General features: G+C 42.5%; 1 protein-coding gene across 5 annotated transcripts in view; it reads left to right on the top strand.

Annotated features, from left to right (window-relative positions):
• Positions 1-24,762, top strand: part of Tnr (tenascin R) — a 402,141-nt gene that overhangs the window by 199,979 nt on the left and 177,400 nt on the right. For 4 of the 5 annotated variants that reach the window (XM_021227884.2, XM_021227883.2, XM_013114323.3 and 1 more), the window contains one exon: positions 12,732-12,833. The exons of the other annotated variant lie outside the window; for it this stretch is intronic. The gene's annotated coding sequence lies outside the window, so the exon portion shown is untranslated. The remainder of the gene's footprint in view (positions 1-12,731; positions 12,834-24,762) is intronic. 5 annotated transcript variants of the gene reach the window in all.

The following is a 24,762-nucleotide window of genomic DNA, read 5'->3' as shown; positions in this document are numbered from 1 at the left end:
GAATTATGGGTGGAATTTCGCCCCTTTGTTCTTTTGGCTGTTGGTAGAGAGGGATTCTCTAATGCTTATGTTTTTCTGGTTGTAGTTAGCTTCCTTGGGTTGGAGTTTTCCTTCCAAAATTTTCTGTAGGGCTGGGTTAGTGGACACATATTGGTTGAATCTAGTTTTGTCATGGAATATCTTGTTTTCTCCGTCTATAGTGATTGAGAGCTTTGCCGGATATAGTAGTCTGGGCTGGCATCCATGGTCTCTTAGTGTAGGTAGAATATCTATCCAGGACCTTCTGGCTTTCAGAGTTTCCATGGAGAAATCAGGTGTAATTCTGATAGGTCTGCCTTTATATGTTACTTGACCTTTTTCCTTAGCTGCTCTTAATATTCTTTCTTTATTCTGTATGTTTGGGGTCTTGATTATTATGTGGCGAGGGATTTTTTTTTGTGGTCCACTCTATTTGGTGTTCTGTAGGCTTCTTGTACCTTCATTGGCATGTCTTTCTTAAGGTTGGGAAAGTTTTCTTCTATGATTTTGTTGAATATGCCTTCTGCCCCTTTGAGGTGGATTTCTTCTCCTTCTTCTATACCTATTCTTAGGTTTGGTCTTTTCATGGTGTCCCATAATTCCTGGATGTTTTGTGTTAAGGATTTGTTGGATTTAAGGTTTTCTTTGGTTGATAAATCCATTTCTCCTAATGTATCTTCAACACTTGAGATTCTCTCTTCCATCTCTTCTATTCTGTTGGTAATGCTTGTATTGGTAGTGCCTGACTGTTTGTCCAGCTTTTCTATTTTCTGCCTTTCTTCAGATTGTGTTTTTTTTAGTGTCTCTATTTCAGTTTTCAACCCTTGCAGCGTTTGCATTGCTTCTTGCAATTTTCTGTTTATCTGTTTGTCCGTTTGTTGCCTTTTATTAATTTTTTGGTTTGTTCTTTCTTCCATTTCTTGCATTTTTTGGTTTGCTTTTTGTTCCATTTCTTGGATTTTGTGCTTTGTTTCTTCTTCCATTTCCTGCCTTTTTTGGTTTGTTTCTTCCTCCATTTTTTTCATTTTTTGCTTTGTTTTTTCTACCATTTCTTGCATTTTTTGCTTTGTTTCTTCTTCCATTTCCTGCCTTATTTGGTATGTTTCTTCTTCTAATTCTTGCATTTTTTGCTTTGCTTTTTCTTCCACTTCTTGCATTTTTTGCTTCATTTCTTCTTCCATTTCGTGCCTTTTTTGGTTTGTTTTTTCTTCCAATTCTTGCATTTTTTGGTTTGTTTTTTCTTCCATTTCTTGCATTTTTTGGTTTGTTTTTTCTTCCATTTCTTTGAGGGATTTTCCAATATCCTCTTTTAGGGCCTCTATCATTTTCATGAAAGTGCTTTTAAGGTCGTTCTCTTCTGCTTCCTTCGCGTTGGAATATTGGGGTCTTGCTGGTGTGGAGTCTCTAGAATCTGGCGGTGTCATATTTGTTTTTCTGTTGCTGACTGTGTTTTTGTATTGTCTCTTTCCCATCTCTTCTTTTAGTGGGCGCAGAAAGAGCCCCTTCCTGGTCTGGGGACCAGAGTTCCCTTTTGGTGGGTGCTAGTAAGTCCAGTAATCTGGTGGTTCTTCTATGCCTTGTCCAAATGCTGGTCCGTGGGTAGAGAAGAAGAACAGGAATCTGGGGCGCTTAGCCTCCTACCTGGTCCCCTGGACCCTATGCTGGGTCCTGTTGTACCTGATCCGGAACAGCTACTTCCCTGTACTCCCAGCCTCCTCTCCTTTCCTGGAATCGTTGGTGGGAGAGAAGATCTGGAGTCTGGGGTGCTTGGCTCCCGCCGGGATTGGGAGCTCTGTGCAGTTCCCAGGCGATCTGCAGGCTCTGGAACACAGGCCGGGAAGCTGGCCTGTTTACCTGATGATGCCAGAGGGACAGCTACTTCCCTGTACTCCCAGCCTCCTCTCCTTTCCTGGAATCGTTGGTGGGAGAGAAGATCTGGAGTCTGGGGTGCTTGGCTCCCGCCGGGATTGGGAGCTCTGTGCAGTTCCCAGGCGATCTGCAGGCTCTGGAACACAGGCCGGGAAGCTGGCCTGTTTACCTGATGCTCCCACCGGGATTGGGAGCTCTGTGCAGTTCCCAGGCGATCTGCAGGCTCTGGAACACAGGCCGGGAAGCTGGCCTGTTTACCTGATGATGCCAGAGGGACAGCTACTTCCCTGTACTCCCAGCCTCCTCTCCTTTCCTGGAATCGTTGGTGGGAGAGAAGATCTGGAGTCTGGGGTGCTTGGCTCCCGCCGGGATTGGGAGCTCTGTGCAGTTCCCAGGCGATCTGCAGGCTCTGGAACACAGGCCGGGAAGCTGGCCTGTTTACCTCATGTCTTTCTTAAGTTTCTATTGTTCCAAGATCAGGACCTCACTAAAAGAATGAGGATATAAAATACTTTTATGCCCTCAAGGATCTCAATATGAAATGTCAATTTATATATCAGTATCAGAGTTTGAAACTGCTAAAAGTACAAAAAGATGGTCATGTCCTGAAAACCCACTGCTTAGGCACTGCACATATCTGAAATTTTAGTTTTGATGGAAGTTCCCAAACCTTGGTCTCACGTCCTTGCACATAAAACAACATCAGGGAGATCAGTTACCACCCTGTGGGCCATGAGAGGAGCTGGGTTAACCAAAGGTGATCTTCACCTCTCAGTGTGAGGATATTTTGAGATGTGTGTACAGAGATGCTTTGTTGTCAAATGTTTGGCCAGAGGCAGGATGCAAAGGTGGATGGGAGGCCAAAGAAGGAGATCCAGCCAAACTGCCGCTGAAATGGTTCATAGTGCGTACTCTGAAACACAGGGCTAGGTGACCTAAGAATTCACAGTTCAGAATTTTTAGTTCTTGTGGAACCAGATGCTGACTCAAACAAATAAGGTTTCATTTCCAGTGCCCACTTCTGCTAACCCACTATATATTCCCCTCATACTAAATCAAACGACTTCATTTCCACATTTGAAAACAGGTTACAGGAGAAACATCTTCAGTCTCCTTACATACATAGGAGACTTTCTGATCTGAACATGGGTCTTGTTAAGACCAAATTTCTACTTAGGCCTTTGTAGTCTAAAGGATGGGGGCCTTGTGACTCATGCCATAGCTGGCTACACACTCTGTTCTAATCCTGTGTCTCTCCAGTGTCTAAGCAGATACCTCAAAGCTAGTCATAGTCCAGTGGACTCTCTTCATTGCTCTCATCCTAAACCCACCTTCCTGGGATGCTCATGTATACCACACTCCTTACGTCTGGATTTGTTTCTCTCCCCATATTTGCCTTGGCTCAATTTTCTTAATGACTTATTAATTTTTATGTTTATGAATATTTGCCCTTATGTCTGTATATGTACTATCTATGTGCCTTGTATATATGGAGGCCAGAAGAGGATGTTGGATTACCTGGTGCTGGAGTTACAGGTGATTTTTGGTCTGCCATATAGGTTCTGGGAGCCAAACCTTGGTCCTATGGAAGATCAACAAGTTTTAAACCACTGAGTTATCTCACCAGCTTCTTGGCTTAACTATCTGACCTCCTTAAATTCTGACCTTGGTTAATCTAGCCCAAGAAAAAATGATCCTACTTAAAAGTCCATTAGTGTTTCCAGAGGGTCTACACTTTGTCCTTGGTTGAATTCTCTTGCTGTCTGATGGGCTACTACTACACCTGTTCCCTTCTAACTCATAGTTCTGGAAACAGGCAGTTGTCTGATCATTGGTAGACCCTGGTGAGGGAGAGAAACCCACTACTATTAGTGCCTTTTTCAAGTACTATTTTCCCTCCACACCTCATGTTGATTTGTGGAAAATCAGCAAGGGTTTTGGCTAATTGTCCAATAGAACCCTGTAGAGAGTTCTTCATCAAATGCTTGGGAAGTTTATTTGTTTATCACTCCAGTAGTTGATCCTTCCTTAATTACAAATCTAAGGGAGATGACAGTAACCAGTGAATTAAAATTGGGCTTGTTGTGAAGAAATAGTTCTCCCAGACCTACCACCCAGTCTCATGCTTAGTCAGGTCCTTTGGGAAGAAATTGGCTTTCTTTGAGGTGGGTCAGATAGTCACCATCAGAAAAAACTTCTCTGTCTCCAGCCTAAAGTCACATATTTGTTGGCCAACACTGGATAAGCCAGGTAGGTATCCTAGAGCCTAAATGAAGGACTCATCCCCCTAAGTCTATACACAGCAAGATAAGAGCTATACTGCTGGAGAGTTCTCTGCTCCCTTTCCTCTCTGGGCTTCCTTTTATTAATTCTGTCATAGCTAGCACATATCTTCAGATTGGTGATTGATGGCTAGCAAGTAAGATTTAACCCCAGTTGGAGGCTCCACAAGAGTTGCTCTTCCAGTTTGGTAATCAAGATTTGGTGACCACTTTAACAATGGTGCATTGGAAGGAAGTTTCTGGCAATGAAGCATTTGTCTTTGGTCAGTTCCGGAATATGTTGCACCATTTAGATACAGTGAAGTTATATGTAAGGGAGAATGGTAAGGGGAACAGAATAATTCTGGATGGTAGTGATCCCCTTTACATGTACAGCCTAGTTGGACCAGGACACAAGATGCCTGGGATTCTCAGTGTAAGTTAGGGGACAGAGGTGGTTCCAGAGGTCAGACTTCTACACTATTTGCTGCTCCCCCTAAAGCTTGGGGCATAATTCTTTAATTCTGTTATTTTGGGTCTTTAGAATGATAAGCCAAGGAAGGAAGGAAGGAAGGAAGGAAGGAAGGAAGGAAGGAAGGAAGGAAGGATGGAAGGAAGGGAATCCTACCACAAAGCCTGCCCTTGGAGTATGCATATTCTAGCTGTCAAGGTCAAGCACATCCCATCAAACTTCTAGGCAATAGTAGATAGTTTGACCACATAGAAACACATGAATTAGTACATTAAATATTGACTCACCTGCAGAGCTGAAGGAAGGACAAAGGAGCCATCTGGACTTCTGCCTACCTGAATTCTCAGCCCAGTTCTTTTCCCTTCACTGCTAAATAACCTTGAACAACTTACTTTAATTCTTTGTTTCTCAATTTCCCAATTAGAAAATAAGGATGTCTCGGCTCATTCTCTGTTGCTACAATACCATGCCAGAGTCTGGGTAATTTATTTAGTTTATTGAGGTCATGGTTCTAGAGGCTGGCATGCAACATGGTGCTGCCATCTGATTGGCAACTGAAATGAGGGCCTTCATACTACGTCATAACATGATGAGGGTATCATGGTGATACAGAGCTTGTTCAGTTGTGTCTTTCTTTCTATTCTTATGAAGCTAGCAATACTGTCATGAGAATCCCACACATGTGATCTCATCTGATCCTGCTTACCTCTTCAAAGCCCCACTTCCAAATACCTCTAACATGAATTTGGGGGTTAGGCTTCTAGTACAAGAGCTTTTGGGCCACACATTCAGTAATATTGGTAACTTCCTTCCAGACTTAGTGGGAATTCAGAAAGCCATGGCCCTGGTCATGGCAGTGTTAACAAAGCCAGTACTCCCTCCCCATTACTAGGCCAGAAACTCTTAACCTTTTTCATATTGTGAACTCAGTTGGCACCTGGTGAAGCTATGAATCCTTTTTTCAGAAAGTGTATAAAATACATATATACATGGAATTGTTGAGGAAATTGCATTTTTATTGAAATATAGTTATCAGACTGCTGAAAAACCAAATTTGTGTTATAGTAATATATGTGTTTCTTTATTAGCATAGTAAATAAAAAGATCTACTGGCAGACCTAATAACTGCTATAATTTTGAAGTAGTAATAAGCTTAAACAATATTTCAACATATCTACAATTGTAATGAGATATAAAAAAAACTCTACAATTTCTCTGGGTGACAACATTATAGCTATTGTTAATAATAAGATGACTTGTTGCCTAATTCAAAATTAAGAAAGTCTGCTAAATTTTCCCTAGAAATTGGTAAAAACAAGAATGTAACTTTTTTCTAAGTTCATAGATTCTAAGCTAAAACCTATTAATATCAGACTTGATTTAAAAAAGTTATGACCGTGATATCCAAACTTTTAAAGCAATGTGCATTTTGTCTTTACTGAAGATATAAACACAGAAAGCTTAAGAAATGTAGCTTAAGGTGAGAACAAAGGAAAAATTTAAAATATCCCAAGAGCTACAGCTAACACTGGCACAGTTATTCTATGAGACTAATTACTAACCCATTTTTCCATACATCCAAGTCTACTACATTGAGGACCATTGTGTGGTACTCAGAAGGATGTCAGATCACAAGAGATGCTGGCCAGCTCCACAGACCATGACTAGAGGCCAGAGTCACTGGAAATCCCAACTCAGTGTGTCTGTGTATTAGGCTCTCCAATAGCTCACCAATTTCCAGCCTCACTAATGCAAGCTAAGCCATCCTATTGATCTCAAGTCTCTTGTTAGATCTAATGAATCCCCTCAAGTCTGAGCTGTGAATAGTGAATAATGGAAACTGTCCACTTGATGATAGAAAACAAGTGACTCTACTTCAGACCTGCCAGATATTCAGATGAGGTTCCAGATGCCTGTAGACTCATCCAACAACTCACTTAGAAGAATGATAACGAGGCAGTTTATACCAACACAGACATGTGTGTCTAGGGATAGTGTCTCATTTCATGCAAAGTGGTTATTTTCTCTGACAGTCCTGCAGCCTTCCTCTGGGATAGGAAGGTAGTTTTGCACATGTTCAGTGATCCCAGGTCAACCTACAAAACAAGAGGCTCTGTTCTCTTGTCTCATCATTGTTAACATCTGTAGAGACCCCATTGTACAAGTTCAGAACACAGAATGTCAGACTGCAGCCTTTCATATTCCTGTGAGCCAGCCTCTGGGCTCTGACTTGCCATCCTCCTAGGGGAACACAAGGGTGTGCAGTCACTGATCTAACCAAGGGCTTCCTGCCACTCCCATATGAGACCACCAGGAACCCAGGGGACATCACTATAGCAAGTTGCACAGCCCCTTGCTGCTTTTCTCCAGCTCGTCTCTTAAAGCAGTGCCCTCTCCTAGGGTGGGTAAATGAAACACTGTCAGCAGATTCATCAAAACATAACCCCATGCTTCCTTAGAAGGACCCCGTGACTCTGAAGTGGCACACCTCCCTTCCTCTAAGCCTAGATAAAGGTCACCGCTAGAAATGACAGGCCAGTCAAGCTCCTGAGTGCAAGATGTTGCATTTCAAAATATTTTTAATAAAACAACTTGGAAAGGGCAGCCTGTTCACTTTATTTTCCACTGAGGTATTCAATAACCCAGAGATTCTGGGAAAATCTGAACCCTCAACCATATTTTCCATTAGTAATAATAAAAGGTAATTACTGAACCTGCCTGTCAGATATTCCAGGCCACAGAATCTCCACTTAATTAATTGCTAATTAAGAGATGAAAGAACTGACGTGTCATTCATACTTCCAAACTCTATTAAGCCACAGAAAACTTTCATCAGGGAAAGGGAAACAGATATTCCAGATTGAGTTCCTCCTTGGTTAACCAGCCTGGCAAGGGGTGGGAGGAGAGGGAGGCCCACTGTGGGTAAAGTGCCTTTAACTGTATCATCCAGATGTAATGGCATGAGCAGAGAGGAAAGGAGCAAGACGGGAATGGAACTGACTAGGTTTGAGTTTCTACTTTCTGCTCTGCACTAGCTAAGCCTTTGCTGTACACTAAGTACATCTTGGCTGCAAATCCTATAAGAGGCTATTTTACGCCCACTTCACAGATTAAGAAAATGAATAATTAAAGGCTGCATTGATTCATTTTCTCTTTATCGTGGCAAAAATAACTAACAAAAAGAACTCAAGGAAGACAGTATTTTTGTCTCACCATTTGGGAGCACAGTCGTTCATGGCCAGGAAGATGTGCTGTCAGGGCTGTGAGGTAACTGGAAGCATCAAGTCTGCAGTTGGGAAGCAAAGGGAGATGAATTCTGGGGTTCAGCTTGTTTTCTTCTTAAGTTCTAGTCTAGAGTCTTAACCTATGGGATGTTGCCAGCACACTCAGGGTGGACCTTCTCTATTCAGTTTAATCTTTTTGTAAGTACCCTCAGACACACTCCAGAAGTGCATTTCCATGGTGACTCTAAAACCCATCATGTTAGCATCAATATTAATGACCACAGACTTTAAGTGAATTTCTCTTTTATAAGTGTGTGCTTGGCAAGGGGTAAAAGTTGAGCCAAATTCCATGCTTTCCATTTATTATCCCAGGGCAATTCAGGAAACAAAACTGACTGATTCCATGGATTCACGATTATGGACAAAGTCAAAAGCATTTGCGGCAGCTTGCTTTCAAGTGTCCTCCAGCTGATCTTTACAATCTGGTATTTATATCCTTGTACTGGCTTCTTCCACATGAAATGGGTCTACTGTGTATGTTCGGGTACTATAGAAATGGTGAGAAGAGTAGGTTCAAAAGACATCATGACTCCCAACTTCTCCCCTAGGCTGGTTGCTTTGGAGTAAGCCATCATTATGTTGTGAAGATATTTACTCAACTAAACCTTGAGAAACCCATGAGGGAGAAACTGAGAACCAATATGACAACTAGCATTTAAAAAATAGTCATTTTGGAAATCGACTATATCTAGCAGGTCTTCAGGTGACTGGACTCACCAAAATTTCATGAGGCAGACCACCCCCATAAGCCATTTTGAAGTCTCAATGGCCCCACAGGAACAGACAATAAATGCTGGTTGCTTTAATCGCAGGCTAACGTTTTTGCATGTAAGTAGATAAAAAGTGGAGAATTCACAAACTTCTACAGGCTGCCCACAGAGTCATAGTTTTTCTAATACCAGTGGGTCAGAGAATTCCTCCTAAGAAACAATCACATCTCTATGTCTGAAAGAGGGAGTCTGAAGTAATGGACATTCGAGATCTCTCCTGGTAGGAGGGTTTGGGAGACAGAAGAGGGTATGAGTCAGATCACCAATAGCTGCCTAAAGTTCCCATTCTGTCATGTAGATGACTAAGCACAATTTGTTGATCATTCACAATCTGGTCCATTGTTCAGCGACCAACTGCTGGCAAAGTTGAGAAAAAAAAAAGACTTGATTATGCTTTCAGGCACTGGGTGATTCTGTCTAGAGCTGGTCAGCATCCTTGGAATCAATGACCATTACTGGAATGTCAACAGCAGTTAGCAGTACATAAATCCATGGCAGTCAAGTTCAAAGTTTATAGTGAATTCCAACATGAACCATTGCTGTAAAATCTGAAACCTCAGCAGTGTTTGATTGCCTTGTCTGGCCTGGCAGGGGTCTTTCTTCTGCCCATGTTTCACCTAAGCCACAGGAGAGACAAGTTCCAGGCTTGGAGAAAGTCTGTGATTGAAATCAACATGGCCTCTTAGGAAATGCTTTCTGCACTGCAGACACTTAGATCCTGCCTGGTCAGTAGGGAAAGGGGAGCCCATGCTACAAAGACTAAGTGAAGCCCCGTGGGTAGCTGAACTCACTTTCAGTACGAGAAGGTCAGCATTTGATCAGGAAGGAATATATACTGTACATTTTCTGACATGTTTCTTCGGGTTTTTTTTCCCTCAAAGATGAACTATTACAAGCTGACCTTACAAAATGCTATCAGAGAGGGTACAGGTGAATGATAGAAGTGAACAGATGCAAAAAAACAAAAAAAAATAACCAAAGGAACAAAAACAAACTCAACATTCTAGTTCACTGAACTTGCTCAGTCAGCAGCCTTTCTCTTTGACCTTTGGGTCTGTCTGTGGTGCTTCTGCCCTCACCCTCAGGGCCCTGCAGAAGTGAGAAGGTTGAGAGCATTTGAGAGCACGAACCCTGGTGTGATATTTACCTCAGCTGAACCTGTGGGACTTGCCTCAGGAATATGTGCTTATGTTGTGGTTCGCCATCTTCACTTCCTGTCACAGCAGTCCTTCTTGTCTCCAGTTATATAAAAATCTGCATTATTATAAGGCCTTTGTGTGATAACTCAACTGGTTAATCAAATTAACTGGACCCATCTGTGAGGTAAAACATGGCAAATCACAAGAGTTGGCATGTTGGTTCATGATGAGCTGCAGTCTGACAGAGAAAATGTGGTTATATCTTCAGGAAAATTGCCTGCCCCATACTGCCTCAAATTCAATTCACATTTGACCCTTCCTCAGCTCACAGTTTACAACCCATTTTAAAAACTGTTTCAACAGAGAAGAGCACAATACTAGACTCCCGGAGACCCATGTATTAGTTATAACTCTCTAGATAAATGATCCCCCTATTAGTTGCGTGCCTCTGAAAGGAAATTGCCTTACTGTGCTACAACAGCCTGGTGCTATAGGTGGGAACTCCTTGACAGCAGAGGCTGTATTTTGTTCTTCAGGTCTCATGTGTCTCACAGGCCCCACCAATGACCACAAAAGTAAACAGTCACACACACCCACATTCATACAGGTCTTACGTAGGTGTACTGTGAAAGAAAGTATATAAGGATATACTCCAAGCAGTCAACATGGCAATGGAAGATACATTGTTCAGGTGAGGAGGAGGAGGAGAGCCAAGCCATAGAGAATGAAGAAGACTGCCCTGAAAATTCTTTGATGTATATTCTGCTAAAAGCTGTGGTGGTGCATGCCTTTAATCCAAGCACTAAAGAGGCAGAGGCAGGTGGATCTCTGTGAATTCAAAGCCACCCTGGGCTACAGAGTGAGTTCCAGGACAGCCAGACAGCCAGAGCTGCTATGCAGAGAAATCCTGTCTCAAAAAAAAAAAAAAAAAAGAAAGAAAGAAAGAAAGAAAAGAAAAGAAAAGAGAAAGAAAAAGGAAAAAAACTGTGCATGAATGTGCAAATAAACTAGATGCAAGGAATGGTGATGGTTGTGTTTAGTCAAAGCGAACTGAATAGTATTTTAGAAAAGCTACAAACAAAAACCCTCTGTATACCTGTGGTATACCCATAATGGGATTTAAATGAGCAAGAAGGAGGGAGGACATTGCTGGTACTGTGAGAAACCACCTCCACTCAACTGAGGCACTCTCCAACAGATACTGGGAATTCCCTTTCAGCCATTGAGAACATCTTTGCCCAAAGCTGTGTCCACCCATTCCCTGGTGGGAATTCACATGCAAAGAGAGATCCACATGGGGTCCAAAGGTCTGGCCTTCTTCCCAGAGAAGCACAGCTCCAGAGCACCATCTGGCAATTCCGCTTCCTTCTGTCTCAGCTCAGTCTGTTTCTTGAGAAACCAAAACAAAGTGCAAGGATAGAGTCCAGTGTATTAAAGAACCAAGACAGGGAGAAACAACTACTTCCTGCGTGTATCTTTGTATTTTTCCCTTATTAGGATATATAAACATCACAATGACTTAGTTGGTTCAAAAATGGTTAGGCCAGCTCTCTGAGAATGAAGTCACTATCTCACACATACAGTGAAGGGAACAGGTGGGCAAAATAGAAGAGTGAATTTTAATTCCATGGAAAGAGAGACTGTTTAATATTTGAGCTCTCTGCTTCTCAAATAAAGTAAAAAATTAGGATGTCTACTATCCAAAATTCACTCCCAAATTACCTGTAGTTCATCCTTTTGGTGAAAAGCTAGATTCTAATTGGAAGAGAAAAATACCTGTTACATATACGATCTATAACCTCTCTCTCCACTAACAGCAAACCCATTGTGGACCACGTCTATGCTAATAATGCAGCCCCACACTGCTTGTGGCCCTACTCTCTTGAGAGCCAGAGGACTCACCAGAGATGGACGCATCTGGTCCTTCTAGAGCCAGTTGATCTCTGGGGTTCTAGGAGGTTTTTCTGGGAAGGCAAATCTATCCAGGGACAACTTAGAAAAGAAGCCTAGGCCTTAGCAGAATGCTTGTTCCTTCCTCCTTTGGATTCCAACCAATTTTTGCAAATGCATCCTCTTTAGTCATCTATAAATGAGACCCCTAAGGCTTAGTGCCCCCTTTTGGAGAAGGCTTAGTAGCATTTGTGAGCAGGAAGTCCTTGAAGGCATAATTATCCAGCCACCAACTACATTGACGGATCCTTAGGAACTGTGTAGGGGGAACTCCATCCAAGTTCTGCATAGCGCCCTAATTAAAACGGATGACAAATATGCTTACACAGAAGCTTCTACTCGAAGTAGATGGACATGCTTTAGAGTGGTAGTGTTTCTAACCATAGAGGAGCATTCTGCATCCTTTCATTATTGATCGAGCTTTTCTGCCTTAGTATTTGCTTGGAAAAGATCCAAATCAAGCAGGAAAGGGACAAAGATTCTGACCCCTAGGAGAATCTGGAAGGTCCTTGAGAATCTTCAGTGAAAAGTTGCACAGATAAAGAGACTCTGATAAATGGTACCTTCATCATGAAGGGATGCTCAACATGCTGAGGAAATTAAGGGGATGAAGGGGACTCCAGTTTGCAGAAGCAATTGGATGAGAGGCTTCTTGGAGGAAGTGACAAATGCTTGTTGCAATCAGATTATCCTAGAATTTGCACAACAATATTTAAGGTTGTTCAATTTGTTATATACAATATGTTTCTGGACTGTTTCCACAGAATTTTTAACTTATATATTTATCATTTTATCACAAAGTTGTAACCCTTAATAAAAAGAATTAATAAAATAAAATTCTGGAGAGAAAATAATAACTTACTAAGCAAAAATTTTATTTCTTACAGAGAGCTACTTCATCTATTTAAAGAGGAAAATGGGGAACCTGAGGTTCTCATTTTAAAGACACATATCCCTTCCTGTTACAGGCATCTGTATCAACTCCCTGCTCACAGGACCAATACCTTCAGGAGTTAGAATCAAAGAGTACACGGTCAAGAGAAAACATCAGAGAGGGCGACATCACGAAGGTACTGTGTGCTGTGGACCTTTAACTATCCATCATGCCAATGGCCAGTTTAAGGCTTTCAGTAGGAATTGCATATTCCCCGGGACCTGAGACCCTTTGTCACTGAAACAACAGCCTTGGGGATACTCTCCATGAAATGAGCTGGCCAACAGCGTCAGCTCCTCTGGGCTTCACATGGTCCCTGAAATCACTCAAGAAACCAGGTACTAAGATTTTGGCTGCTCATAAAATAGTCCTGAAATGCATTTCATGATGCAGTTGGTAATAAAAATGTCTTACTGAACTGAGTCCCTCCAAGAGGCTAGACTTGATTCTTAGCCCAATGCTCCTGCACCGGGCCTGCATGAATCAATGCTAAATTATTCATGAACCTGACTCTAAAATTTCCAGAGTTCCAAAACCCCTAATAAAGTATTATGAAAAAATATCCATCTCTTTATCTCTACCCATAACTATTTATACAACTGGAGGAAAACCTGTCGTTTTATTTCTTTTAATTTAAAAGCTTTCCTAATTCCTTTTTCTTACTGCATATATATGTCTGAAAAATTTGGGGGTTGAAATAATAACCTCTAAAAAATGGTCGACAGGAAAGGCTCTGAGGATTCAGAGTTGACAGGCACAATGAATATTTCGCTCCCTCTATAACTTCCCATGGCACTCAAACCTTATTCACTGAATTGAGAACTTTTCAAACAGGTGTGTCTGATTTTTATTGTTGTGCAAAGCAATGATGATATACCCACCAGCCTTCTTTTGCTATTTGTTTACACAGTTTTAAAGTTTGTTCGGGAAAAGCTCATTTCTTCCTGTGCCTCATTGTGTACTCAGTCATTCTCCCAGCACTCTACAGACACAATGTGAGTCTTGTCTGAGGGTCCACATTAAAATCTACCCAGGATGTCCTCAGCTGCATCCTGCCTCAGTTGGGGACACTAGACAACAAAATATCCCCGGGCCATTGTTTTTTTTTCCTTAATTCTTTGAACATTTGAAGTCATAAGAGACTTCATCATGTCAAGCTGGCTCTCAGCCATTTATATTTCAGGTGAATTGGCGAGTCTGATGTTTCAAGGCTACCCGCTGAGTGAGACAGACATTTCTGCAACCATGCAGAACTGGAACAGGTTGGACCAGTAGGCAGTAGTGGGGGCTACCTGTCACATCAGCATCCTGTATTTACATGGAGGTGATTTCACTGACCTACTCTCTACTCAGAGAAAATATCTCTACAGATAGAAGAGTAGTTGCAAGCCACTCACAGTAGGGAAAGATTAAACCTCCCATCCAAAAGAATTCTTCAAATAAAAACACTTCAAAAAATGACTTCTAAGGATTCATTGGTAGCAGAAGATCTGGAGTACTGTCATGCCTTTTAAAAAAGTTGATGCTGACTAAATGATTTAAAATGAGTGCTTTAGATATGAGAAAAAAATTAATGTGGTAAGCGTACCCCACATGTCCATCCAGCCCTGCTATCTTGGGCTTTTGGTCAAGGGATTAAAAGGACAGAAGAGAGGTCCCAGGCTCATGAATGAGACTCTAAGATGGCAAGAAGTGATTTGCCCAAGATGAGCATCAGGAAGACACAATACCCAAGACAGCTGTCACCATCACATTTGGAAACAGCATCATTCTGGTATCAAGGCCCCTGGCCTCAGTCTTGCCCTTGAAAACGAGTGTGCAGCCTGAAGCAAAGGATGTTCATGGACTCCTGATGAGTCTGTTTTTAAAGGAGGGTCTAGAGGATGAAGTCAGATTTCATGAGAGCCACATTCATACCAAGGTCAGGATCCATCTCAGTCCAGGGCTGGTAGAAGCTCATGGAGCCAGAGAAAGCCAAACCAAGATGGAAGGGAGAAACACCTGAAAGGCAGATAACAACTGTCAGGGGCTCAGGACAGGGATGGGGAGTTCTGCCGGGTCCCCTAAGGGTAGAACTTCTCAGGAGTCTGCAGAAACTGATGCAGAGGTAATTTTCAGAATGCCCATTCTCTGTCGGTTATTTATGTAAATCACCCCAGGCAGAGAAGCCAGCTCATCTTCCCCTGCCAAGCCTATCACATGTGCATGGTGGACCTCTCAGGAGAACATGGCTTATGAAGATTAACTTTCTCTCCCACATACTCACAGATATCTTTTGCAAATGCTGTTTAGTATAGAATAGCACAAGTTACCAAACAGGAAAGCAGCCAGGTGACCCAATGGCTCTTTGGTAATTCAGACCAAGGTAAACCCACCAGGCTAAAGGGAGCTGCCTGAATCAACTTGCCTCTCTCTCAGTCCCTATGCATTTGTGAGCGGCTTATTTTAAGAGCTGATTAGATGAGCCCCTAATAACATTAGAATGTAAATGGCCCCAGAAAGACTTTCAGCCTCTTGCCAAATTGAGACAAATGTGATATTTAGGGAACTGAGCTCCCAGCTTTGTGCCTACTCTGGACTGAAGACAGGTCCTGAAGCACTTTGCCTTCTCCCCTGGTTCACTGCAGCCTAAATGTGGGTTTGCTTGGATATCCCAGGGCTCTTTCACCTCTAAGGGGCTAGAATTCTATGTCAATGGTCTCTATGATCCTGCATTTTCAAGGGAAGTTATAGATGAGGAGACCAGATCTTGATACTCTACAGGCAAACTTCTCAGTGCCCCCATATCTTCTGGGAACTTTTGAGTTCAGGATATATCCTTTCTTGAGCAACTACTACTTTAAGTGATTTAATCTGCCATTAATGTCAGTAATACCAGAGTTTGGGTGGAAACAGCAGAAAATGAGATGTGGTTTTCTGTTGCCTAAGTATGTTTAGCACCGTCTGTAACTCATGGGTAAATTCAATTCCAGGAAAGACAGATGCATTGATCAAATAAATAGGGATAACTCTCCAATTTAGTATTCTGCTGTAAATTTTGTGGAAAAGGTAAAAAACAGAATTGGAAAAGAAGAGAATAAAGGTGAATGTAAAAGAATTCCCTGATGCTGAGGTAAATGTATGACAAGCAAACAAAACTATTGGTTTTGTCTTCACTCCTGTATGTTCTCACACCAGATTTAACATCTCCAGAACATATTGAAATGAAACTCATGCTTTGTCCCGTTGGATGTGGGTGGTCATTCAAGACTGTCCCTGAGTTTAAGCTTTCTTGGAAACCTACAAGGGCAGCTCTTTTATTTTCAGAGGAAACTAAATGTTCAGTTCATCCTTGCACTGGAGTAATGAACTTTCTCAGGGGAAACCAAGAAGCTCCAGAAGCAAACTATGAGGAGGAGAGGAACCTCAGACCTAGGCACTCTGAGGGACAAACAGTCCTCCCATTCTGGCCCCACAAATTCCCAGTTTACTCCAGCCTTCACTCACAGACCATTGGGTGGTTTCAGGTGCATTTAAACTGTGGCCAGAGTCAGACACCACAGTTGAATAGGCATGGCTTGCTTTAGCTGTGGGGATTGCAGAAGCTAGGTAGAGTTCAGCCCCAGGATCATGTTTGATCCTATCTCAGTAAGGGCTCAAAGGCTGTTTGATGTGGAGGACTATAAAGGGAATGTCAGGGGTCTCAGCCCCTATGCTTAGCCCTGCACCTTTGAGAAGTTAAGCACTTGTCCAATTGTGATGCACTTTCATGAAGAGAATATTACCCGAAAGGCCACTTCTCATTACTGTGCTTTGCTAGCATTGTATGTGTGGTTTTCTCTCAACATTTGTGGCTCTGAGAAACTCAGTGCTATTAGATGTATATGAGTTTGCCTGCCAGCTCTCTTCCTTTGCTAAGCTTTAGGCTGTATACACAGGGCTCCGTTTCATTTCACCCTCTCCCCCATGCCTTGCTTTGTCCTATGTCTCTGTATACAGAGAAAGCAGCCTTCTTCCTTGCCAAGGCTCACTCTTCCTCTAAGACCTCATCCCTGCATAGGATGGCAAGAATGCCTAGCTCCACCCCAGATTATAAAGGACTGGGATACGTGGAGATGGTGCTGAGTACAATGGAGAGGACATGGAGAATCACCAGCTGTACCTTCTGGACAGGAGTCAAGCAAGTAGGAGAGGCATTCTCCATACACATGAGGGTAAAGGAGCAAAAGACAGAAGAAAAGGATCCATCTGGGTAGAAGGAACAGCCTGGGGAAGGCGAGTGAGGTCATTGGGGTCCAGGTAACATGAAATGTAATGGCAACTGGGAAGACAGTGTACTGAGGGTACAGAGACTATGTGACACATAAGAAACTTTCACTCCTTGTCAATTGCAGGGGGAAATGGAGGGTTTAGAGTTATGGTATAGCACCATCAGATTGCCTTTAGAAAGATCACTGTTGAGCAGCGATGTGAGGGGCCGGAAATAGACAGCTGATCTAACAGTTCAGATAGGAGGAGATGGGACCTGAGTCCAGCATAGCAATGGACATGGATGAAGGCTCCAGGTTAACCCTCTCCATTCTCCACAAACACACTGGCATTGATCACGTCTCTTCTGCCCCAAAACCTCAGAGCATGTGTTGTGCTGTTCTTATCAACTTGTACTACATTTATTGTTCATTTCTGTAATGTTCCTGATCAAATTGTATCATCGTCTTCTCCTTTTCAAATTACAGTACCTTGCTCACCATGAGCACTGAAAGAAAGGTTATTTAGTTGAATTGAATTTTCAAGAGCTTCAAACCATGAATAATTGAGGACTCAGCCATGTATAAGTGCTCATCATTTACATAATTGTGTAAACAAGCTGATAAAAAATTTTTATTTTCCCCACTACTTTTATTATCCTAGAAAGCCTAACATTGCAGCTCTCCAGGTTTCAGGGAAATAATTTTTAAAATGTGTTCTGTAAGCCACACAGTGGCAGAGCCAGTGCTCAGTTTGGATCTCTCCAGAGAAAGGAAGTGGCTGAAGGGAGGGAACACATGATAGCATTGTCTGAGTATAAAGCCATGTACAAACACTGAGAACCACATTGCCTGAACAGACAGAAGTGCAGTGCACACTGCATGCTGGGAACCATGAACAGAGTCCCAAAGGTCAATGGGAAGATACAAATTGATTAAGCTAAGTACTTACTGAAATTGCCTTGCAACATACAGATGAGAATTGATCAAAAGCAGGACTTGTACCTATGTTGAAAAGCTTGTGGAAAATTATCCTTTGGCATGTATGTCATCAAAGCAAGTTTAAATTACCCATCCTTTGCCCTAGATGAAAATATCTGTGCTATAGTTTCAAAGAGATATTGTAAGGAATTAATTGGCGCTTACAAATGTATGATTGAATTCCTTTGTGTGTGAACTCTGTTGGCCTCCTGTCTACCCGCTCCGCAACTATCTCTCATACTCCATCTCTATGTGCAAACCAAAGCCAGTCTTGGCTAGTGTGGCACCTACTTTTGTTACTCAAATGCAACCCCTAGCTGGCCCTAGTATATGCAACCAGTGGCTGAGGGCTACTGGTCTGTGGCATGTGGGCAGCAGAGAACAAGAAAAAGTGGTGAAGTAAATAAAATGAAAGGCAAGATAAATGAGGGAAAATGAGAGACAATGGTAAAAGACACAGTTAGCAAGTCAGATGCTAGGCTCACATGCTCCTCCTAAGTACACATCACCTATGTCTTCAGTACTGAACATTCTAAACCCAAAAGACAGACCATCACACTTCCCAGCAGAATGTTCAGTACTGTTTATATTTCTGTACTGGAAGCCCTAAAAGGACACGTACAGAGGATGCTTGCAACTGATGACCAAAGAAAACATCAGGACAGAGGTTGGATCATCAAACTGAGCCCTGAAGACATAGGTGATGTGTACTTAGGAGGAGTATGTGAGCCTAGCATCTGAGGCTTTGGAGGAGAGGGCCTGGGAGAGGGGGGACTGAAAAAGAAGAAGAGAAAGAAAGGAACAGAAAGAGGAAAGGGGGTGATATACAAAGGGATCAACATAGCTGTCTCCATGGACACGTCACTAGCCTTGTTCTAGTTTGACCAAAGTCTAACACTACAGTGCAGAAAATGTCTCTGATCCCAGTCATCTCTGTGGCACTAGACCAGAGCCAGCCTGTTCTGTCTCTGTGATAACACAGGGAAGCATTTCCTCAGTCAGGTACAGAAGAATGGTTCTTGCCCTGACAACCTCATACCTTAAAGACTGTGATAAAAAATCATTTCTGACAAGCAGCAATTGTCAATATTTATGAAATTCAGAGTAACATTTCAACTCACATATTCACTGTGTAATGATTAGGATAATTGGTGTATCTATCACCTAAGTCATTCATCATTTCTTTGTCTTGGGAGTTTTCAAAATCCTTCTTGTAGCAATTTTGAAGCATTTAACTTTTTGTGAACCATAGTCACCACACTATGCTCCAGACCATTAGGCTAGGAGTCTCATCTAACTTCACCCTGTCCTCATCTTCCTACTCCCAGACTGTCCCTCCCACACACCTTTCCTGAGCTCTGGAAACCACTGTTCTACTCTCTACAATATAAACTCTTCAGCTTCTATACCTAAGTGAGATGTGGTCCTTGTCCTGTGTTTGATATATCACACTAAACCAGACTAACACTGACACCTGACTTCTCTAATCATTAGATGCAAAGACCCCATAGAAGTTCCTCAACAACCTTTGTCAGCAGAAGATCTGGAAACCTTTGCAAGGAATGGAGAGATTGGTAAATTAAAAACAATATACTAGATGAACTTCATGAAAGTTCTATGTCTATGTATTATAACTGATGTTGTGAAATCCCCCTGCCCTGAAAACTAAAGGTAACCCCAGCATCAAGCCCACCCAAATTTTTAGAAAACAACACCGGTTCTGCAATGTTGCCTGACACTATTCCATTTGAGATACATTCCTGTCAAAGTGGCCCCTGCCAGGTTCTTAAAAGGCAGGTATGCCCCAAGGTACTATTTTATCCACTGCAATACTAATGATTTTAGTAGATTTTTTTCTATTGTCTTACAGTCACTGGGGGAGGATTATACAGAGAGGAGATGGAGAAATGATGATAAGAGAAAAGGGAAAACAATTTTAGGACATGGTACTCCTCCAGAAAACGCAGAGCTAAGGGTAACCAATGTACATGGATGTACTTGGTGGATGATCTGGATAAGTACCAGATAGAAAATAAAGTCAGTGAGAGAGAGGGAGGAAGTAGAAGGTAGGGGTAAGGGAGGGGAGAGAGCAGAGAGAGGGTGAGGAGAAAGAGAGATACAGAGAGAGAGAGAGAGAGAGAGAGAGAGAGAGGGAGGGAGAGGGAGAGGGAGAGGGAGAGAGGGATGGAGGGATGGAGGGATGGAGGGATGGAGGGATGGAGGGAGGGAGGGAGAGAGAGAGGGGAGAGAGAGTGAGCAGCCATGACTCACTCTGAAATCACTGCTGACCTTATTCAAGGACCCCCAGGAAGGCTTAGCATCAGTTCAGTGGGCAGCCAGGAGGAGTGGACCAGGGATAGTTGTGGGCCTTTGTCAGGCAGTGGGCTGAATCAGTGCTTGTGCAGCAAAGTCAGACCCAGACCCAGGAACACCACAGTGAGTTTTCATGAGACCCAGGGAGGAAAAATTCCCTGAGATCTCTGCCAGGATAGAGTAACTATGGACCTGGGCCAAGGGACTGCTGCATTCTCCAGCTGAGTCAGCAGAGAGCCCTAAAGGTAGAAAATGATTTAAGAACTGTAATGATGAGAACTATGATAATCCAGGCACATTGAATGTTCAGTCTAGGATTTGAACAATCATTTCAGTTGGGGGGGGGTTGGGTCCTGAGAAGTTACAGTTTGTGAATATTTTCCCTATGCTAAGTGCTATTTAGGTTATTTTATATTTATTTATTCACTCATTTTTACCTCCAAGCAACCAATGGTAGTGGATCCTATTATTATTTCCATTTTACAGTTAAGAAAACCAAGGACTAGAGAAATCCTTATATGTAACTTGCCTAAACTAGGAGGTGGCAGATGAGAGAATTAGACCCAGAAAGTGTCAGTTCAGAGCTCTTTCACATAAGCACTGCCCTGAAAAATATCATAGTCAGACACCAACACGGAAAGCAGGCTGTTCTTTGTCATTTGAGTCTTGTCACAGTCAGCTCAGAGTGTACGTATCACTAGTGCAATAAGAATTTCTGTTAGATGAGTGGTCATGACAGATCTGGTGGGAAAGAGGCCCTGATTGCTCATGGGAAAAGAGTCTGTTCTGGAAGCAAAGCAGGACACTGTAGTGGATGGAGTAGCCTGTCCCCTTTATCAAGAATCAGCACTGGATATAACAGAGCCACTGACACTGACGAATGATAATTATTGAGATAATGACCTGGAGTGGGATAGTAGATATATTCACGCTTAGGAAGTTACAAACTGATTGAGTGTATTAATGAGAGTTTGATGTGATCAATGCAACAAAAATTGATGGTGAGTGTGAAGATACAGGAGGAGCGGTGATGCATATGCTCATTCACTTAGCTGAGCTCACTCAATGCTAATGGCCACATGCTAAGTACTCCTGGAAGGAAAAGGTGGCTAGTTCATGGGGTGCCTACAATTCAGTGAGTTTATAGGGAGGGCAATCATGATGAACTTCCCTCCCTCCTAAAAGGGGGCTAGTTCATCGGGTACCTACAATTCAGTAAGTTTACAGGAGGGGCAATCATGATGAACTCTCCCTCCCTCCGCTAACACTGGAATAACAGAAATAAGGATGGACCTCACTGCTTTGAGGAAAGCACTGAGGGTCCAGAAAGGTGGGCCATAGGATAAAGCTGTTTGCTACCACGCTGGACAGTCTGAGCTCAGTCCCTCAGGTGGGAATGGCGGAGAGAACTGACTCCACTCTGATGCATGCATGCCTCCCTTCGCCCTCTACATAAAGTCGTAACTTTTAAAAACCAAGGAAGACATTGGCAGTTAGCTTTCCTTGAGTCAAGCCACTGAAAAAGAGCCCTGTCCAGATGAGGGTCACTGCTGTTTGGTGCAGAAAGAGAACTGAGTGTGGAGGAGTGTGCTGTAAATAAGAGTAACCGTGGCGGTAGTGGAATTACTGTGGAAAGTGGCAGATCTGCAGCAGTTAACATTATCATGGGTCATTTGATGAAGAGAAGGAAGAGACTTCTAACACTAATGGAGATGTTGGGGAACATGTCTAGTGTGTAATGGGAGTGCCTGGAGCTTTATCAAAGGTGGCCAGGGGCTTGCGTTGCAGAGGGGTGGATACAGATGTTAAAATTGTTATGGGAGCAATTATGATTGTAACAGAGGTAATAATAAAGATAATGGACCTGTAATTGAAAAGCTGGTGGCTGTAAAGGAGATGGTGAGGGCAACTGAAATGTAGAGGGGGCGATAAGAGAGGTAATGGTGGCTGTGTGAAAGGTAATGGAGTTCTAATGTAGATGACGCTAAAAGGTAATGGAGTTGTAATGAGGTGATGACTACGGACTTGGGGGAGAGATGATCATCTTAATGGAAATAAGAGGGGCCGTGTGATGCAGGTGAGAATGGTATGCAGAACATTCATCACCACAGCTGGAGATGTGGATGACTAGGAGAATAATGACCAGCTATACCCCAAATTCTCATTATAGCAGGAGTTCTAATGGACCCCGGAAAAAGATAATGATGTTAATGGAAAAACTGATGGCTACATGAACATCAAGAGCTTGTGATGGTATTTGGAGCGAGAGTGGGAGAGAACAAAAGGGAATGGGGCTTGAGGGTGACTGCACATGGATCCTCATGCAGATCTCATGCAAGAGGTGAGGTGTCTGAGAGATTTGACTCGGCACAGCCCCATGGTCCTAGGCTTTACACAGCTGCCCTTGCTTGAACCAGGCATGTATTATATGCCTAGTCCAGGATTATCAGACCTGGCTGAAACAATTTGAGCACACAATCTAAATTTTTTTTATTAACATAGGAATGATAACACACTATCTCATGTATAGTATTTCTGTAAGCAGATGTGTAAACAAGTCTGGAAATTGTGTGAGTTTCCTGGAAAAGTGATCAGTGAGGAGGCCAATTATCTGTACCTATCTCTCTCCCTCCCCCTCCCCTTCTATCTCTCTTTCCATATATACTTTTCTGTATACTATTTATTAATTATTATTAATCACTTATCTGTCATGTATCTCCCTATTAACCTATCAGCTATCTACTCATAGACACACGGACATCACATTCTCACATATGCGAATGTACGAACACACACACACACACCACTAATACTCCTTCTAAGTAGGAGAGCAGTTGCTTATTTCTCCAGGGCTTAGTACTTGACTCTACTTTCTTGAGGAAGAGTATCTGTGCCAGCTTGTGCTCTTCTTCCATTTTGGGAAGGAACTAGAGAACTGGAGTATGTAAGGTCCCCCAGTACTGCAGGTACTGTTACAGAGGGTAGCGTGGGGACGTGAACAAAGGTTAACCCCAGGCCATACGAGGCAGCCGGGAGACAAGACCAAGATACAGGGCTTAGGAAGGAATCAGAGGTAGCTAAACAGATATATCATCTACATTAGGAGATGTGCAGCAAGAAAGGACTCCTGATGTTTCCTGCCTCTGGAACCAACAACATCAAACCTGCTGAGAAAGATACTACAGAGATTCAGACTCCTAAGTCACATTCCATGGAGTGTCTGATTCTGCACTTTGTAACTTGCTATGAAAAGTTTCCATTTTCTACTAAGTTTTAGCCTATACCCCTTATAAGGTTAGAGAGGCGGCAAGGGGAAGCATATCTCATGGAAATACATCAATTCTCACTCTTGAGCGACTCTCCCCTAACAGTAGGGTTTGTCCTCTGCTTGCCTGCCCCCCTAAACCTGCATCCAGGGTCTTCTGCCTCAGTGAGGACTCACACAATTAAATTACTCAGTCTTCCAGCAGCAAAAGATTTTAAGAATGCCGAATGATAAAAGTTAGCACGGGGATCCAGATTTTTTTCCAGAATAGAAAAATGAGGCAGTACAGAAATTGAAATACATGTCAGGGGCGTAGGAAGGAAAATGTTCAAACAGAGATTCAAAGTACCTCTAATTATGGGGATGGCTGTGGATTATGGAGGGGAGGGATTGGCACCTTCACACTGTACCAGCCTTCAGATATACCAGCTTGCTCTCCCAGGTACTCAGAGAATCAGAAATCTGAACATTACAACAATGTTCAATTTCTATCTCAGAAAGCACAGAATCATTTCTGTCTTTAACTGACACAGAGGTTGTACACATATCTTGATCAAAGAATGGAATCATGGCTTAACAATGTATTATAAATAAAAATATGCTTTCCATTCCTGAATGAGATACAGTATTTTTCAACAGCCATGTTCTAACTCTTCTTCATCCTTCTAACCTCCACTCTTCCTCACACCTGCAGCTTGCCAGAAGGTTCTAGTATAATATTAATGTCATAGTTAACTTAAGGAGAACACTTCAGGTCTTGGTAATAGTTGGCCTTATAGAGATGCAGAAATGTATCCTATTTCTCCACCGAAGATTAGGCAGTTCACCTCTACCTGATCCCTTTGGGAGTCTCTCAAGACAGTGATTCACACACAGGGTCATTCTCCCTCTTCTCCCATCACCTCTTTTATGGGATGTGGACTACATAGTCCTTTTTGAAACTTGCTATTTTCTCAGTGATGCTGACCTATTGCTTCAGAAATAGAACCTTTCCCCTGAGCTGTGTTGTCATTTGTTAGGCGCTGATTGCTCGTTAACCTCCCAGGTACTTCCTGGAAGCCAGAAGCTAGCCTCTGTTTGTCAGGGTGCTTCACTAGGTCCCCCTTTAATAAAATTACAACTTCAGGAAACAAATCATTTATATCAAATAGAACCCCATGGCTTCCTCGCATGTTAATCATTTCAGGCAGGTGCTATTAGGTAATTCAATCACTGGGCTACGGAAAGCTGCCACTGAAATAATGAAAAATGAACTCAAATTCTAAGAAGAGATTTTCTGA

This window comes from Mesocricetus auratus, unplaced genomic scaffold (genome assembly GCF_017639785.1).
Source record: "Mesocricetus auratus isolate SY011 unplaced genomic scaffold, BCM_Maur_2.0 Super-Scaffold_100676, whole genome shotgun sequence".
NCBI classification, from domain to species: Eukaryota; Metazoa; Chordata; class Mammalia; order Rodentia; family Cricetidae; genus Mesocricetus; species Mesocricetus auratus.
The sequence above is the reverse complement of the archived record's forward strand: the minus strand, read 5'-3'. Positions and strand labels throughout refer to the sequence as shown.